The following is a 19,208-nucleotide window of genomic DNA, read 5'->3' on the forward strand; positions in this document are numbered from 1 at the left end:
TTTTCTCCCATTCCGTAGGTTGTCTTTTCACTTTATGGATAATCTTTGAAAAACAGCCGTTTTGAATTTTAATGCAGTCCAATTTTTGTTGATTCTGCTTTTGGTATTACGTTAAGAAACCATTGCCTACTCCAGTGTCAAGATTTCCACCTATGATTTGTTCTAAGAATTTTTAAATTTTAGTTCTTACAGTTAAGTTTTCTATCAATTTTGAGTTAATTTTTTTTATATCTTGTGAGGAAAGGGTCCAAGTATAATTCTTTTATGTTGATATTTAGTGTCTCAGCAACATTTTTTTAGAAGACTAATATTTTCCCCGTTAACTTTTCATGGAACCCTCATCAAAAATGAGATGAAATACAAGAAACTCCACAGCAAAAAAAGAAAAAAAGAAATGCAGATTTTAAAATAGGCAGAGGATCTGAATAGGCATTTCTCAAAAGAAGTCATACAAATGCCCAATAAATATATGAAAACATGCTCAACACCACTAGTCATCTGGGAAATGCAAATCAAAATCACAATGAGGTATCTTCTAATTCCAGTTAGAATGGCTATGATTAAAAAGACAAAAAATACCAAATGCTATCAAGGATGCACAGAAAAGGGAACCCTCACATACTGTTGGTGGGAATATAAATTAGTATAATCATGATATAAAACAGTATTCAGCCTTCTAAAAAGTAAAACTGAAAATAGAACTACCATATGATCCAGCTGTCCCACTACTGAGTATTCATCTAAAGGAAAATAAATCAGTATATTGATGAAATATCTTTACCCTCATGTTTATTGCAGCACTATTCACAATAGCCAAGATATGAAATAAACCTAAACATCTGTCAGCAAATGAATAAAGACATGGTATACATGGTATACAGTCATGTACTGCATAACGACATTTTGGTCAACTAAAGACAACAAATATGATAGTGGTCCCATATGATTATAATGGATCTGAAAAATTCCTTTTGCCCAGTAATGTTATAGCTGTCATATGTAGTGTAATTCATTACTCATGTTTGTGATGATGCTGGTGTACACAACCCTACCAGTTTTATAAAAATATAACATAATTATGTACAATGGATATAATGCATAATAGTTGATAATGATAATAAATGACTGTTACTGGTTTATGTATTTACTATATATTTCATTATTATTTTAGCATATTCTTCTACTAATAAAAAAAACTGTTAACTATAAAACAGTTAACAGCTTCACTGTAAAACAGCTTCAAGCAAGTCCTTCAGGTAATATTCCAGAAAAAAGCATTGTTATAGGACATTCCAGAGAAAAGCATTGTTATACTGCTCTATGCTTGTAGTTATACTACATTGTTATACTACTCTATGCTTGCCCATGAAAACCTTCCAGGGAGACAAAATGTGGAAGTGGAAGTCCGTGATATTGATCATCCTGACCCTGTGTGACAATATGCAGTGTTTGGTTTTCTGTCTTTTTGACAGTTTGCTGAGAATGATGGTTTCCAGCTTCATTCATGTCCCTACAAAGGACATAAACTCATCCTTTTTATGGCTGTATATGTGCCACATTTTCTTTATCCAGTCTATTATTGATGGACATATGGATTGGTTCCAAGTCTTTGATATTGTGAATAGTGCCACAATAAACATAGTGTGCATGTGTCTCTATAGTACCATGATTTATAATCCTTTGGGTATGTACTGAGTAATGGGTTTACTGGGTCAAATGATATTTCTAGTAAGAAATTCTTAAGGAATCACCACACTGTCTTCCACGATGGTTGAACTAATTCACACTCCCACCAACAATGTAAAAGCATTCCTATTTCTCCACATCCTCTCCAGTATCTACTGTTTCCTCACTTTTTAATGATCGTCATTCTAACTGGCGTGAGATGGTATCTCATTGTGGTTTTGATATGCATTTCTCTGATGACCAGTGATGATGAACGTTTTTTCATATGTCTGTGGCTGCATAAATGTCTTCTTTTGAGAAGTGTCTGTTCATATCCTTTGCCTGCTTTTTGATGCGGATGTTTGTTTGTTTGTAAATTTAAGTTCTTTGTAGATTCTGAATATTAGCCCTTTGTCAGATGGATAGATTGCAAATAATTTCTCCCATTCTATAGGTTGCCTGTTCACTCTGATGATAGTTTCTTTTGCTGCACAGAAGCTCTTTAGTTTAATTAGATCTCATTTGTCAATTCTGGCTTTTGTTGCCATTGCTTTTGGTGTTTTAGTCAGGAAGTCTTTGCCCATGCCTATATCGGGAATGGTATTGTCTAGGTTTTCTTCTGCAGTTCTTATGGTTTTAGGTCTTACATTTAAGTCTTTAATCCATCTTAAATTAATTTTTGTGTCAGGTGTAAGGAAGGGATCCAGTGTCAGTTTTCTGCATATGGCTAGCCATTTTTCCCAGCACCATTTATTAAATAGGGAATCCTTTCCCCATTGCTTGTTTTTGTGAGGTTTGTCAAAGATCAGATGGTTGTAGATGTGTGGTGTTACTTCTGAGGCCTCTGTTCTGTTCCATTGATCTATATATCTGTTTTGGTACCAGTAGCATGCTGTTTTGGTTACTGTAGCCTTGTAGTAGTCAGGTAGCATGATGCCTCCAGCTTTGTTCTTTTTTCTTAGGATTGTCTTGGCTATGCAGGCTCTTTTTTGATTCCATATGAACTTTAAAGTAGTTTTTTCCAATTCTGTGAAGAAAGTCATTGGTAGCTTGATGGGGATAGCATTGAATCTATAAATTACCTTAGGCAGTAAGGCCATTTTCACAAACGATTCTTCCTATCCATGAGCATGGAATGTTCTTCCATTTGTTTGTGTCCTCTTTTATTTTGTTGAGCAGTGGTTTGTAGTTCTCCCTGAAGAAGTCCTTCACATCCCTTGTAACTTGGATTCCTGGGTATTTTATTCTCTTTGTAGTAATTGTGAATGGGATTTCACTCGTGATTTGGCTCTCTGTTTTTCTGTTCTTGCTGTATAGGAATACTTGTGATTTTTGCACATTAATTTTATATCCTGAGACTTTGCTGAAGTTGCTTATCAGCTTAAGGAGATTTTGGGCTAAGACAGTGGGGTTTTCTAAGTATATAGTCATGTCATCTGCAAACAGAGACAATTTGACATCCTCTTTTCCTACTTGAATTCTCTTTATTTCTTTCTCTTGCCTGGCTGCCCAGGCCAGAACTTCCAATACGATATTGAATAGGAGTGGTGAGAGAGGACATCCTTGTCTTGTGCTGGTTTTCAAAGGGAATGCTTCCAGTTTCTGCCCATTCAGTATGATATTGGCTGTGGGTTTGTCATAAATAGCTCTTATTATTTTCAGATACATTCCATCAAATCCTAGTTTATTGAGAATTTTTAGCATGAAAGGCTGTTGAATTTTTTTGAAGGCCTTTTCTGCATCTATTGAGATAATCACGTGGTTTTTGTCATTGGTTCTGTTTATGTGATGGATTACATTTATTGATTTGTGTATGTTGAACTAGCCTTGCATTCCGGGATGAAGGTGACTTGATGATGGTAGATGAGCTTTTTGATGTGCTGTTGGATTCAATTTGCTGGTTTTTTATTGAGGATTTTAGCACTGATGTTCATCAGGGATATTGGCCTAAAATTCTCTTTTATTGTTATGTCTGCCAGGCTTTGGTATCAGGATGATGCTGGCTTCATAAAAAAGAATTAGGGAGGATTTCCTCTTTTTCTATTGATTGGAATAGTCTCCAAAGGAATGGTACCAGCTCCTCTTTGTACCTCTGGTAGAATTCGACTGTGAATCTGTCTGGTCCTGGAGTTTTTTTGGTTGGTGGCCTATTAATTATTGCCTCAATTTCAGAACCTGTTTGTTATTGGTCTATTCAGAGATTCGGCTTCTTCCTGGTTTAGTCTTGAGAGGGTGTATGTGTCCAGGAATTTATCCATTTCTTCTGGATTTTCTAGTTTATATGTGTAGAGGTGTTTATAGCATTCTCTGATGGTAGTTTATATTTCTGTGGTATTGGTGGTGATATCCCTTTTATCATTTTTTATTGCATCTATTTGATTCTTCTCTCTTTTCTTCTTTATTAGTCTGGCTAGTGGTCTATCTATTTTGTTGATCTTTCAAAAAACCAGCTCCCGGATGCGTTGATTTTTTTTTAAGGGTTTTTTGTGTCTCTATCTCCTTCAGTTCTGCTCTGATCTTAGTTATTTCTTGTCTTCTGCTAGCTTTCGAATTTATTTGCTCTTGCTTCTTTAGTTCTTTTAATTGTGATGTTAGTGTGTCGATTTTAGATCTTTCCTGCTTTCTCTTGTGGGCATTTAGTGCTGTAAATTTCCCTCTACACACTGCTTTAAATGTGTCCCTGGGATTCGGGTACATTATGACTTTTTTCTCATTGGTTTCAAAGAACATCTTTATTTCTGCCTTCATTTCGTTATTTACCCAGTAGTCATTCAGGAGCAGGTTGTTCAGTTTCCATGTAGTTTTGTGGTTTTCTTAATCCTGAGTTCTAATTTGATTACACTGTGGTATGAGAGATAGTTTGTTGTGATTTCTGTTTTACATTTGCTGAGGTGTGTTTTACTTCCAATTATGTGATCAATTTTAGAGTAAATGTGATGTGGTGCTGAGAAGAATGTATATTCTGTTGATTTGGGGTGGATATCTATTAGGCCTACTTGGTCCAGAGCTGAATTCAAGTCCTGAATATCCTTGTNTTCCATTTGCTTGGTAGATCTTCCTCCATTCCTTTATTTTGAGCTTATATGTGTCTTTGCACATGAAATGAATCTCCTGAATACAGCACACCAATGAGTCTTGACTCTTTATCCAATTTGCCAGTCTGAGTCTTTTAATTGCGGCATGTAGCACATTTACATTTAAGTTTTATATTGTTATGTTTGAATTTGATCCTGTCATTATGATGTTAGCTGGTTATTTTGCCCATTAATTGATGCAGTTTCTTCACAGCATTGATGGTCTTTACAATTTGGCATGTTTTTGCAGTTGCTGGTACTGGTTGTTCCTTTCCATGTTTAGTGCTTCCTTCAGGAGCTCTTGTAACGCAGGCCTGGTGGTGACAAAAATCTCTCAATATTTGCTTGTCTGTAAAGGATTTTATTTCTCCTTCCCTTATGAAGCTTAGTTTGGCTGGATATGAAATTCTAGGTTGAAAATTATTTTCTTTAAGCATGTTGAATATTGGCCCCCATTCTCTTCTGGCTTGTAGGGTTTCTGCAGATAGATCCGTTGTTAGTCTCACAGGCTTCCCTTTATGGGTAACCCAAGCTTTCTCTCTAGCTGTCCTTAACATTTTTTCCTTCATTTCAAACTTGGTGAATCTAACGATTATGTGTCTTGGGGTTGCTCTTCTCGAGAAATATCTATGTGGTGTTCTCTTTGTTTCCTGAATTTGAATGTTGTCCTGCCTTGCTAGGTTGGGGAAGTTCTCCTGGATAATATCCCAAAGAGTGTTTTCTAATTTGTTTCCATTCTCCCAGTCACTTTCAGGTACACCAATCAAATGTAGATTTGGTCTTTTCACATAGACCCATATTTCTTGGAGGCTTTGTTCATTTCTTTTCACTCTTTTTTCTCTAATCTTGTCTTCTCACTTTATTTCATTAACTTGGTCTCTAATCACTGATAACCTTTCTTGCACTTGATCAAATCGGCTATTGAAGCTTGTGTATGCTTCATGAAGTTCTCATACTGTGGTTTTCAACTCCGTCAGGTCATTTAAGCTCTTCCCTGCACTGGTTATTCTAGTTAGCCATTCGTCTAACCTTTTTTCAGGATTTTTATCTTCCTTGTGATAGAACATGCTCCTTTAGCTCAGAGAAATTTGTTATTACCAACCTTCTGAAGCCTGCTTCTGTCAACTCGTCAAACTCATTCTCCCTCTAGTTTTGTTTCCTTGCTGGTAAGGAGTTGTGTTTCTTTGGAGGAGAAGAGGCGTTCTGGCTTTTGGAATTTGCAGCCTTTTTTCTCTGATTTTTCCCCATCTTTTTTTTTTTTTTTTTTTTTTTTGAGACGGAGTCTCGCTCTGTCGCCCGGCCTGGAGTGCAGTGGCCGGATCTCAGCTCACTACAAGCTCCGCCTCCCGGGTTTACGCCATTCTCCTGCCTCAGCCTCCCAAGTAGCTGGGACTACAGGTGCCAGCCACCTCGCCCAGCTAGCTTTTGTATTTTTTAGTAGAGACGGGGTTTCACCGTGTTAGCCAGGATGGTCTCGAACTCCTGACCTCGTGATTCGCCCGTCTCGGCCTCCCAAAGTGCTGGGATTACAGGCTTGAGCCACCACACCCGGCCGATTTTTCCCCATCTTTGTGGTTTTATCAACCTTTGGTCTTTGATGTTGGTGACCTATGGATAAGGTTTTGGTGTGGATGTCCTTTTTGTTGATGTCGATGGTATTCTTTTCTGTTTGTTAGTTTTCCTTTTAACAAACAGGTCCTTCAGCTGCAGATCTGTTGGAGTTTGCTGGAGGTCCACTCCAGGCCCTGTTTGCCTGTGTATCACCAGTGGAGGCTGCAGAACAGCAAATATTGCTGCCTGATCCTTCCTCTGGAAGCTTCATCCCAGATGGGCACCTGCCTGTGTGAGGTGTCTGTCAGCCCCTACTGGGAGGTATCTCCCAGTCAGGCTACACGGGGGTCAGGAACCCACTTGAGGAGGCAGTCTTTCCATTATTGGAGCTCGAACGCCATGCTGGGAGAACCACTGTTCTCTTCAGAGCTGTGAGGCAGGGACGTTTAAGTTTGCAGAAGCTGTCTGTTGCCTTTTGTTCAGATATTCCCTGCCCCCAGATGTGGAATCTAGAGAGGCAGTAGGCCTTGCTTAGCTGTGGTGGGCTCCACACAGTTCGAGCTTCTGGGCCGCTTTGTTCACACTGTGAGCATAGAACCACCTACTGAAGCCTCAACAATGGCCGACATCGCTCCCACTGCCAAGCTCTAACATCCCAGGTCGATCTCAGACTGCTGCGCTAGCAGCAAGCAAGGCTTCTTGGTTGTGGGACCCACCCAGCCAGGCACAGGAGGGAATCTCCTGGTCTGCCAGTTGCCAAGACCATGGGAAAAGCACAGTATTTGGACATGAGTGTACCATTCCTTCAGGTACAGACACTCATGGCTTCCCTTGGCTAGGAAAGGGAAATACCCTGACCCCTTGCACTTCCCGGGTGAGGTGACACCCCACCCTGCTTTGACTCACTCTCCATGGGCTGCACCCACTGTCCAACCAATCCCAATGAAGTGAACCAGGTACCTCAGTTGGAAATGCCGAAATCACCTGTCTTATGCGTCAATCTCACTGGGAGCTGTAGACCGGAGCTGTTCCTATTTGGCCATCTTGGAAGCGCCTCCCCAAGGAATCTGTTTTTAACAGGATCATCCAGAAGAGTGGGGAAAAGATGGTTTTAATAAATAATTTGGAGCAAATAGTAACTAAACAAGAAAAAAAGTATTTGGATTGAATAACATTGCTTGTTTTATGTGGTACAACTGCATGTTACTCTCTTCATGATACATTTCTTTAGGAGTGATAAATTTTTAATGAAAATAGAAGGAATGTTTTAAATATGCATTTTCCAAGGTGCCCCTATTACCTGTGTTGCTACAATCTATGGACTCTCTTATTAATAAGCTTTTCTTAGGTATGTAATCTTCAGGATGTCTTTGTGTATTTCCAACATCTCTTCTTCCTGACTCAAGTCCATATGTCATGATTTAATGATAGTACTGTAACTAGTCATCTGGGCAACTAATGTGAATATGCCCTCCATCCCATTGTGGCAGTGATAAATCTTTGTCCAATCATTTTTCAGGTACGTTTTACATACTTTGGGAAAAAAAAAAAAACTTTGCTGAAGGTACTAGAGAAGAGACGGTTCTGCTGACAACTCTTGAGAAAATAATTTTCTACCTCCTTAGGATTAGAAGACCAGTTCATTCTTAGTGTCTTCTGAAATAAAATTAGGTAAGAAATGTTTTTCTTCTTATTTTGCGTAATTTGTACTGTGCCTATTCAGTTTCCTTGAAAGCTTCTATAATTCTCTTCCTTTGGCCTCTAAGAGAATACAGTTAGAATTCTCCTTTAGGAAGTCAGTGTGCCAGCCAGCTGTCAGCTTTTTGATTTACCTGATCTCCAATGTTAGGGAAAGCACAATTCGATTTTTAACCCAGTCTTCTACACAACACTGCAGCAGGGCCACCAGCATCTCTCTTTATGTTCCTTTCTTTGAAATTCCCCATTTTATGCAAACAGTATACTTTTATTTTTAAATTCTTCATGTGAGATGAAACCACCACTAACTGACTTTACTTGTCTTTAGTTCAAAATCAATGAATTGAATGAAATAATTAGTATTTTTGTTACCCTTTCTTATTTCTAGGAAATAAAATACCACTGCTTGTTTAACTTGTGACTTTTCTAAACATGTTGAAAGCATTGACTATAAGGCATAACACTCAGACTCTGAAAGGAACTGTGACAAGTTCAGTCAAAAGGGAAAAGAGGAATAATTTATAAAAGGCGCTGCAGATAATGATGCCAGCCAGTTATTTTAAAATGCATCCATCTCACCTTTTAATGAATTAGATTTGTCAACAGCAAATGTTTTATGCACTACTTCTAATAAAAGTGGCATGCTAGGATTGCAGTGCTTTGAGGTTGGCTTCTTCAAAGCTTTAGAGTATCTTCAATCCAAAGATATTTTTTAAATAATAGATATTAAAAAGTATATTTAAATATTATTAAGGTTGTGACACAAACACCAAATGACAAAATTCAGGAGTTTCAAAGCAGAGGCTGACATGCTATCACAATTTCACATTAGAACTGTTTTTTAAATTAGGAGTATAACAGACTGATTTGGGGATTGTGTGTCAGTTTAACTTTAAGTTCTCTGGTTGTTTTGGTTGGTGTCACAACCTTAATGTCAACTTTTCAAATAGGTTTCTACATTTCCTTTGGTTCAGGGTCATTAAAAAATGCATGTGATAAATCCAAGAGGCATAAATAAGTCATACAGAAGTGGAATTCCTTGCTCCTCTGGAGGTGAGAGACAGCTAATTTATAAATGGAAAACAGTTAGCTTAGGCATTTTCATTAAATTTATGTTTTTCAGTATTTGATTAAGAAAAATGTAAACCCAAATAACAAGACATGATGTTGGTATATTTCTGTTGAAATTCTATTCCTCTTGTACCTCTAATCCTAATGATTTGATCTTGTTGGTGTTATCACCTCTATAGATACAAAGAACTTCATATTTCACTATTGATATTTTTTTCACTAAGAGCACATGTTTAATTTCATTTTGTGAATGCTTATTTGATATAATTGAGTACAGGTAAGCCCTGTCTTGGAAACTACATCTGGCAGTCCTTTATATAAAGCATTGTTATACAGAGTTTTGGTAAAATCTTACTATTTTAAAATAACACTTGTCATAGAAAGTAAAATGAAAGTAAAATCTGATGTGTTGTGTGTTTTTTAAAAAACCTAGTACCACAGCAGACAAAGGAGCAGCCAGGAACACCAATCGGTAGGGAAAGAGAAAGGGCAGAGAGGAAAGAATAATCCACTCACCCAGATCCCTCCCTTTTCCTTGATTCTTATCTGTCATGATTTTACTTGGCAGGTCTGTATTGCCTATGTTGAATCTAGTTTTGATTTAGAAAAATAAATGTAATAGAATTTGTACCACAGTTGTTTTTTTAATCACCTATGTTGGAAAAATAAAAGATAAAGGGGTAAGCAAATTATTTATTGACCTTTTCTTGCTGACTCTTAAAGATAGCCACCAACCAAAAACACTTTCTAGCTCTCATCATCTTCTTGATTGAAACACCTGCCTCTGGTTTTAATCAATGACTGGGTAAACATTAGTTTTTCTTTTCTAATGTACTCCATTCCTTCTATGTCTTTATTTTTCAACATTGTTGGAATACATTTCTTAGAGTTTTCATTTGGGAAGTTACTATGAAATGTTATCTTCATTTCTGGTGCTAACTCTACTTTTCCTACACATTGGCTCCTCTGATTTGGGATTATTATTCAATCACCACATTTTTGATAAATAATATTCTTTTAAGTCTCAGTTCTCAAAGGCAGGAAGTAATTGTGCTGCATTGTATTATAGTTTGAATATGTGTACAGTTGTCTATGAAGGCATTGATTAAATCCTCTGAATTTATTTAAACTGTAGCAGTGTTCTTCCTTGAACAAATATTTTAAATCATTGTTATTGTTGATATTAATACTAGTACTGACATATATTTCATTGAAATAAAATTTTTTAAACTAAAATGGCTTTTTCGAAGTTCAGAGGAAGCTATTCAAATAAATGAATTGGAACTCAGTGTGTACCTGCAATATAGAAAAGTTTTCTGGCATAGAAACAAAATATGCTCTTTAAATATCATAGACCAAACCAGCTATATGCAAATTCATTTAGAGCACTTTCAGATTTATGTATTTAATAAAGCTGGATAGTGGTTCTAACTTACATATTTAATGTCCTTCATTGTACAGTGATGTTCTTGTGACTGCCTGGAAAAGAATGATGACATTTTATTTAGTGTTTCTGCTAGATCAATCAATTCTATAAATGGCTTTCTAATGGGATACAATATATGCTTTTAATATTTTTCAGTAATACTGAGAGATAACCTTTATTGAGTTCTTTCTATGTGCTAAGACTCTTCTATGTACTAACTATGGATTATCCCATGTAATCCTGGTAACAACTCTTTAATGTTCTCACTCTTTTACGGATATAGTAGAGGTATATGAGGAGAAGGTTATACAACTAGTAAGTAATGGAGCTGGTAGTGAAACATAAGCAGTGTGTTGCCAGGCACGGTGGCTCACGCCTGTAATCCCAGCACTTTCGGAGGCCAAAGCAGACGGATCACAAGGTCAGGAGTTCAAGACAAGCCTGGCCAACATAGTGAAACCCTGTCTCTACTAAAAATACAAAAATTAGCCGGGTATGATGGCACATGCCTGTAGTCCCAGCTACTGGGGAGGCTGAGGCAGGAGAATCGCTTGAACCCAGGAGGCAGAGGTTGCAGTGAGCTGGGACCATTCCATTTTACTCCAGCCTGGGTGACAGAATGAGACTCCTTCTCAAAAAAGAAGAAAAGAAACATAAGCAGTGTGACTCCAGAGTTTGAACTCTGAACCTTTCCTACTCAAAATATGATCTTCAGGCCAGTGGTGTTACCATCACCCAGGAACTTGCTACAAATGCAGAATCTCAGAGCTGCTGAAAATCTACATTTCTAACAATGTACTTAGGTGACCAGCACATGAAAGATTGAGAAGCACAGCTGTAAACCACTATACTATTCTGCCCTTAAATTCAGAATTAAGTATCTTTTAAAACACATTTTTATTTTTCTGTATGATGCTGAATTCCTATTTGATGCTAATTTTGGAATTCCTGTCATATTTCAAGTCCTTTATAATGAGATCTAGCAACTGAACATAAACAGGGATGCAAGGTAGTCACAATTTATCTTAAAATCAATTGTATAAAGAACAGGAAAAAAAAAAAAACACCCCAAAACATAAACAGAAAGCATTTATATAGAGGCAGGTAATTGTTCCAATATCTAAGACTTTCTTAAAATCCTAGTGTAGCCCACTGTCTTTGAATGTAGATTCTGGAGACAGGCTGCCTGGTTTTGAATCTCACCTCCTATTTCTAGCTGTGGAATCTCAGGAAAATTATGTAATTCTATACCTCAGCATCCTCATCTGGGAAATAAGGTCTAAAGCCACAGTCTACAGAATTGTTGTAAGGATTACATTAGTTAATGCATATAAAGGATTTAGAAGGAAACCTCTAATGAGATAAGTGAATAAATATTAACTACTGTTGTTCTTAGCTATTATTTCCATCTTTGAATTGAATAGATTCATATCTCATACTTCTTGGCTATCTATTGGCAAGAAGTTGACAAATACTTTCTGTTAGCAGAGCTCACCACATAAAGGGATATCTTTGTTTGTGGTTTGAGTCCAAACCACAAACCTTAGTTTTTGTATTTTCTGAAAACTGTCTTCCTGTGGCACTTTCTGTGTTCATGAGTTCTGCTAAGTGCCACTTGATTACGATACTTAACCAGTTAAGTTTAGTGTAATTAGTTCAAAGTGTTCAAAGTCAAAATGGAATGTGTTAACAGTATATTATATTTTTAAATATACATACTTCTAAACTAAGTAAAGATAATGAGTATGCAAGTCCATTTGGTCAACCTCTTAGGTAAGTAATACAGAAAAATTAGATAAAGAATGTTTGTTTAAAGGTTGAATGGTCTCAAATCTGGTTTGTTTCTTTCTGGATGAACATAATTCTGAAATGATCATGATAGTCTTTAGGGGAATGATGGTTTGGTGCACAAGTACACACCTAACAACTTTTCAGAAATATACCTATGAGTGAAGTGAGCTGGCATGTTTTTGGAAAGTACCACTTTGAAAGCTGATTTGTAAAATGCATTGAGATAAAAATGCTTAGTTAAAAGGATGCCCTGGGAAACTTTTCAATTGCCAAAGAGAGTTTAATTCACTAGGTCTGGGATGGGGCACAGGTATCTGAATTTTTAACAAGTATCCCTGGTATTTTGGCTTACATTAGTTTTGGACTACACTTTGAAATACGCTGCAGTAAAGGTAAAGATATATATTGAAATAAGCTTTTGTTGACTTCACATTCATTTTTGCAGTGTTGTTCTCTTTGGTACTGTTTTTGTCCATCCTGTGACCCGACTTTATCTATCCTTTGTCTCTTTTCCCATTCTCTGTTAGTAGATCCCAACCCTTCATTTTCTGCTTTTTTTTCTTTTTTACCTTTTCTTAAATATATCTCTTCTGGATTTTCAATCATAGCTTTACAGATGGTTCTATAAAATGATCATAAATGTCTCCTTTTAATCTAAAAATCTCTAAGCCAAACTACAGATGCTGAAATCAACTTAGAAGATATAGGCAGCATTAAAAAGAAAAAAAAAATGAAAAAACGAAAAGGAATAGAATAGAAAATATAAGAGTAAGTGTTTAGGGTAAGTGAAGCTTTCTTTTAAGATATGTGTGTACACCCGTACATTAAATTGCTGTGCATCTTTTAAACCAGTGGGTCATTATCCAGCAAATTCAACAAAAAAATTTTTTAAGAAGAGTTAAGTTTTTTCTTTTAATTATAACTAAAATCTTGGTCACCTCATTTATTACCTCTGTAACTTACATATTTAAGGAGATGTTAGTAGACAACTATTATAATTTATAAATGTAAGGTGCCGTTATTGAGTAAATGGATTCTTCCGTGAGTAGATGTGTCTCTTCTCTCACCAAGTAATGAAGCAGCAATATAAGTTAGTTTAATTTTATTACTGTATGTGTACTAGTCTACTTGTTGTTGCTCTTAACAGAATACCTAAAACTGGACAATTTATAAAGAAAAGGAATGTATTTCTTGCAGTTCTGGAACTGAGAAGTCCAGGATCAAGAGGCCACATCTGGTGAGAGCCTTCTCATTTGTGGGGACTCTCTACAGAGTCCAGAGGTGATGCAGGGTATCACATGGTGAGGGGGCTGAGCATGCTTGTTCAAATCTCTCATTCTCTTATAAAGCCACCATCCCACTCCCATTAATCTATTAACCCATTAATCTAGTAATCCATAATTCATGCATGGATTACTCCATTCATGACGGCTTTGCTCTCATGACCCAATCACCTCTTTAAGGCCTCACCTCTCAATACTGCCACATTGAGGATTAAATTTCAACATCAGTGTTGGAGGGGACAAATATTCAAACCATAGCAACATGATACACTGCTATAAATGCTTATTCTCTTATTCACGTTGTGTTTATTTTGTGTATATGTTAAGGGTTTTTTACAGATAAAAAATAATACTTTGTTATGATTGGCTACATCTTAGTCTTATGAACTACACTGTGACATCCTGAGCACTATCTTTTCTCATGCACTTCTCTCACATACCACCTTCCTCTGTATTCTGAACATTTCCACTTATATGGCCTACTCAAAATCATTATCTATAACACGAATTTGCCATGCCTTCTTACCAGTATTTTCCTCCTAAGTTGTTAAAAATCTATTCATAAGCTACCATTCTGTCATTCAGATTAAACATCAATAATTTTCTTTGTAATAGTTTATCCTCTACTGCATAAACTTCTTATAGTCTCATCTTTCTATTCTGGTCTATCCTGGGGCCCTGGCCTGCAGAAATCCATATGGGCAAACGTAGTAGTCACTCACTCCTCAGCCAAAGGCAGGCATGTGTATGCAATGTATGGTATCTATGGCTGCCTTTAGCAAGACCATAAAAGCCTTTGATATCAAATATGCATTGCATGGACAATGTCCACCTCTTTATTTTAGTCACCACTGTTATAATTGGTCTTCTTCCACACTGATTTTTATTGCTCAGGGAGAACCATACTTTGGCTTTACCATTGCTAGTTTCTAATTATGTAATCCACAATCTTTTTGCCTCTTAACATGGTTTTGTAATTTTCACATGTGCCCTGTTTAGTTTCTCTGGTGATTTGGGCCTAAAGCCCAAATGTGTTTGTGCCTGAACATGTAACAGCGGCCTGGTTTTCTCTGAGCTGTAATCGTCTGCCTCACTCAGTGGCCCTAAGCTTTCTATCATATCCTGTACAGTCATTTCAGATCTATCTTTGTTTTTTTTTTTTTTTTTTCCTTATGGCCACATCCTCTTCCTATTTATCATCACCTTTATATCTACTGATTAACTGTCTTTCTAATTGATTTTCTTCTCTCTGTTCTCTCAACCCACACCAAACCATCTTAACACCTTGTTTTTTAAATATTTATAAAACACTAGTCATGCACTGCCTAAGTAAAAAAAAATTTATGATGCCCTGTTATCTATAGGATAAAGTCCAAATATTTTCCTCCTGGAGAGAAAAAACAAGGGCCTTAAAATATCTGGCCATAGCATACTTCTTCAATTTTGTCTTTCACTATTTTCATCCATGAATTTTCTGCTCTGGTTCTCCAAAACAGTTCCATTTATGCTCCAGGGATGTTCTCATCATTTTAATTACAAGGGCCCCCAGTTGATGGTAGTCCATGAAACTGGAGCAGGTAGCTGTGAATGGGGTTTAGGAGTGGGATCGCAGTACACAGAAATTTCAAGATGAGAACCAGAGTTGGGTACGGTAGCTCATACTTGTAATTCTAGCTATTTGTGAAGCTGAGGCAGGATGATTGCTTGAGTTTAAAAAGTTCAAGGCTGCAGTGAGCTTATAGTGGCACCACTGAACTCCAGCCAGGGTGACAAAGTGAGACCTTGTCTCTAAAAAGACAAACTGACAAAAATTAATTTTAAAAAATGAAGACCTAATTATATATTGTCAATAATCAAGTTAGTAAGAGGTGAGGTTGTGGAACAGCAGGGAGATAAGCAGACTGACTCATTATCTACTTCTCAAGTTAATGTCTGGGGCTTCTTATGTCCTTTTTTTTTTTTTTTTTTTGAGATGGAGTCTCACACTGTCACCCTGGCTGGAGTGCAATGGCATGATCTTGGATCATTGCAACCTCTGCCTCCTGGGTTCATGCGACGCTCCTGCCTCAGCCTCCCGAGTACCTGGGATTACAGGCACACACCACCACACCCGACTGATTTTTTGTATTTTTAGTAGAGATGGGGTTTCACTATGTTGGCCAGACTGGTCTCAAACTCCTGACTTCGTGATCCACCCGCCTCAGCCTCCCAAAGTGCTGGGATTACAGGCATGAGCCACCAAGCCTGGCCATCCTTTCTTTATTAGTTGTGGATCATTCCCCAAGTTGGAGAGGGCTTGAACCTATGTATAGTGGGAGATTAAAATGTCTCCAACTGTGGGGTCTGTGAGGCTATGGATTTTGGAAGATCACTGGCTCCCACCTTTAGGAGATCCTTTGCCTTCCTTTTTCTTGGGGCTTGCCTTTCCTATTTCCATCTGCCCATAGGGAGCTCCCTGCTGCAAGACTCCTAGATCATTTGATACTTGTATCATTCAGTTGATACACCGTTAGCTAATGCCTTGTAATATTTATGAGGACTAAGGTCTGATTTTTTTTTTTAATCTTGCCCAAATTTCTAAGGGGTCTGGGGAGTCATGCCCTACAAACCGTAAATTCTCATCAGATGGGTTTGATTTAACTGTATATATCGTGACTTTCCAGTCTGACTCTGGATATCGTTACGAGAAAAGGAAGAAAAACAAAATATTTTACCCCAAAATATGTTTCCCTGCCATATTTTGAAATGGCCCTGCAAAGCCTTTCTTTGTGGGGGAATATCTGCATCTATAAAGAATCTCTATTAATATAGCTATATCTTTTTCTTCCTGGCCCTCCCAATCCTGAAGAGATTAATTAAAAGTCTAGTACCTTTTAAAGATCTAAATAGGAAACATTTGTCATCTGTTGACTCTAACAGCCACCACTTTAAAACTTCAAAAGAGGCTGGGCCTGGTGGCTAACACCTGTAACCTCAACACTTTGGGAGGCCTCCGCGGGTGGATCACTTGAGGTCAGGAGTTTGAGACCAGCCAGGCCAACATGGTGAAACTCTGTCTCTACTAAAAATACAAAAAATTAGCCAGGCATGGTGGCACATGCCTGTAGTCCCAGCTAATAGGGAGGCTGAAACAGGAGAATTGCTTGAACCTGGGAGGTGAAGGTTGCAGTGAGCCGAGATTGTGCCACTGTACTCCAGCCTGGGTGACAGAGCGAGACTCCCTCTCAAAAAAAAAAAGAAAGAAAGACTTAAAAGAACCTTGGTCTCCACAATCTTTTATCTTAACCTGAACATTTCCTTTCTATCAATCCCAGGTCTTTAGACAAACTCAACCAATCGTCACCAGAAAATGTATAAATTTACCTATAGCCTGGAACAACACCCCCCAACCCCCCCACGCTTTGAGTTGTCCCGCCTTTCTGAACCAAACCAATGTATTTCATAAATGTATTTGATTGATGTCTCATTTCTCCCTAAAATACATGAAACCAAGCTGTACCCTGACCAACTCGGGCACATGTTCTCAGCACCTCCTGAGAGCTGTGTTATGGGCCATAGTCACTCATATTTGGCTCAGAATAAATCTCTTCAAATGTTTTAGAGTTTGATTCTTTTCATCAACATTTATTATATTGTTCTTACTCATTTTTTACTTTTCAGATGTCAAAAGTGAAACACTCATTATCATATCAAAAAAATAGATTATAAAGAATTAACATTCCCTTTCAGCTGTCCCTTTTTAATTCTATCACCCGCAGATAAGCACTGCTAATAGATTAGTGTGTATTCTTTATTATTTTATGGGATAGTTTGTTTTTTCAAAAATATCCTGTATTATGCTGTATATATAGTTCTACAATTTTTTAAATTAAATAATATAATATTCTGGAAATCTTTCCATGTCATGCCATAGAAAGGTAGATTATAATTTTAATGAATTGCAGATTTTCATTTTGAGTGAAGCATTATTTAACAGTTATATATAAATTAACCAGAATAGGTTTAGATAGACCTATACTGTGTACTTCTAAATTGTGACATGGTCTCATATGTGAGACACCAGTGTAATGAATGAAGCTCACACTTTAACATGTGGCTAAATTGCTAATAGCCCATTTTTCTTTTTTAGATTCTTTCCAGAAGAATTGTAAAGTAAAACATCTTTTTCAAGAATGGCAGGAAGGGTGCTTACTGATAAAGTGAGTACACTCAGACATGAGCAGTTAGGTACAGCTAACTCCTTCAGGTTTGGGTGATAGTGGTAGCAGAAGTACTTAATGCTGCCAGCCCTACTGGCCACTTGATGTGCCCATGCCCTGGTCAGTTGATTGCACATTTCCCAGTATTTATTTAGTCTTGTCATAGAGTGAATATTGTCCAAACTTGTTTTTTTTGTGGGGCTTTTTTTTTTAAGAGATAGAGTCTCACTATGTTGCCCAGGCTAGAATGCAGCAGCTTTTCACAGGCACAATACTAGCACACTACAGGCATGAACTCTTGGGCTCAAGCAATGCTCCCACCTCAGTCTCATAGTAGCTGGAACTACAGGCACATGCCTTTGTGTGTGGCCACTAAAAAGGTTTTGTTTATCATGTACCATATGGCATAAAACTACAACTACTTATTTATTTTATTATTGGATAATGTATTTTTATTTTATAATAATCATTTTTTAGCAACAGTGATAACAAAACAAAATATCAGTGCACATTTATCAGACAGGAATAATACTGAATTTCCTTGATTTGCTGGAAATAATTAATGTGTAACTCACATAAAATATTTGTTGACATTTACCATTCACCATGATGACTCTATAATGGTATAACTGACCACATGAAAACAAGACTTAAATATGTGAAAGAGGCATCAACATCTAATGCATAGTTTTATTTTAAGACCATATTTAAAAATATTACCTTTTAATACTTAGCCACAGAAGGTACATTTGTATACCACTCTGTCAGGCATGACTTATTTAGATCAAGTGACTGTTCTGAATTAATTTCCTTTATTTTTAGTTTCAAGTTTTCTTGTGCATGTATGAAAAGTGAAACAATAGTTGTTAATGTATTCTCTCCATTAGAAGAATGTCAATCATTAAATTATGCCAGTAGTACATCGGTATTATTGGATACTTCTAATTGTAGAAAATCAATTAATTCCAATATTTATGGTTCAAGTTTCTTATCTAATTCATTAAATCAAAGTAAAGCATTTGAAAGTTCCTTCTATTGAAGTTGAAACACTTGACAGTATTGTGAATATTATTGCAAATTAAGTTACAAACTGCAACATCAATGATAAAATCATTTTCTCGGCCAGGCGCGGTGGCTCAAGCCTGTAATCCCAGCACTTTGGGAGGCCAAGACGGAAGGATCACGAGGTCAGGAGATCGAGACCATCCTGGCTAACATGATGAAACCCCGTCTCTACTAAAAAATACAAAAAATTAGCCGGGCGAGGTGGCGGGCGCCTATAGTCCCAGCTACTCGGGAGGCTGAGGCAAGAGAATGGCGTGAACCCGGGAGGCGGATCTTGCAGTGGGCTGAGATCCGGCCACTACACTCTAGCCTGGGTGACAGAGCCAGACTCCGTCTCAAAAAAAAAAAAAAAAAAAAAAAAAAAAAAAAAAAAAAAAAAAAAAAA

General features: G+C 37.2%; 1 protein-coding gene across 2 annotated transcripts in view; it reads left to right on the forward strand.

The window, feature by feature from the left end:
* Positions 1-19,208, forward strand: part of KIAA0825 (KIAA0825 ortholog) — a 244,310-nt gene that overhangs the window by 19,895 nt on the left and 205,207 nt on the right. Inside the window, exons 3-6 of one of the 2 annotated variants that reach the window (XM_017880119.1) lie at positions 1,172-1,256; positions 7,810-7,961; positions 13,474-13,513; positions 17,689-17,758. The gene's annotated coding sequence lies outside the window, so the exon portion shown is untranslated. The remainder of the gene's footprint in view (positions 1-1,171; positions 1,257-7,809; positions 7,962-13,473; positions 13,514-17,688; positions 17,759-19,208) is intronic. The other variant, XM_017880120.1, reaches the window with a different exon arrangement.

This window comes from Rhinopithecus bieti, unplaced genomic scaffold (genome assembly GCF_001698545.2).
Source record: "Rhinopithecus bieti isolate Rb0 unplaced genomic scaffold, ASM169854v2 scaffold_12189, whole genome shotgun sequence".
In the NCBI taxonomy this organism is placed as follows: domain Eukaryota; kingdom Metazoa; phylum Chordata; class Mammalia; order Primates; family Cercopithecidae; genus Rhinopithecus; species Rhinopithecus bieti.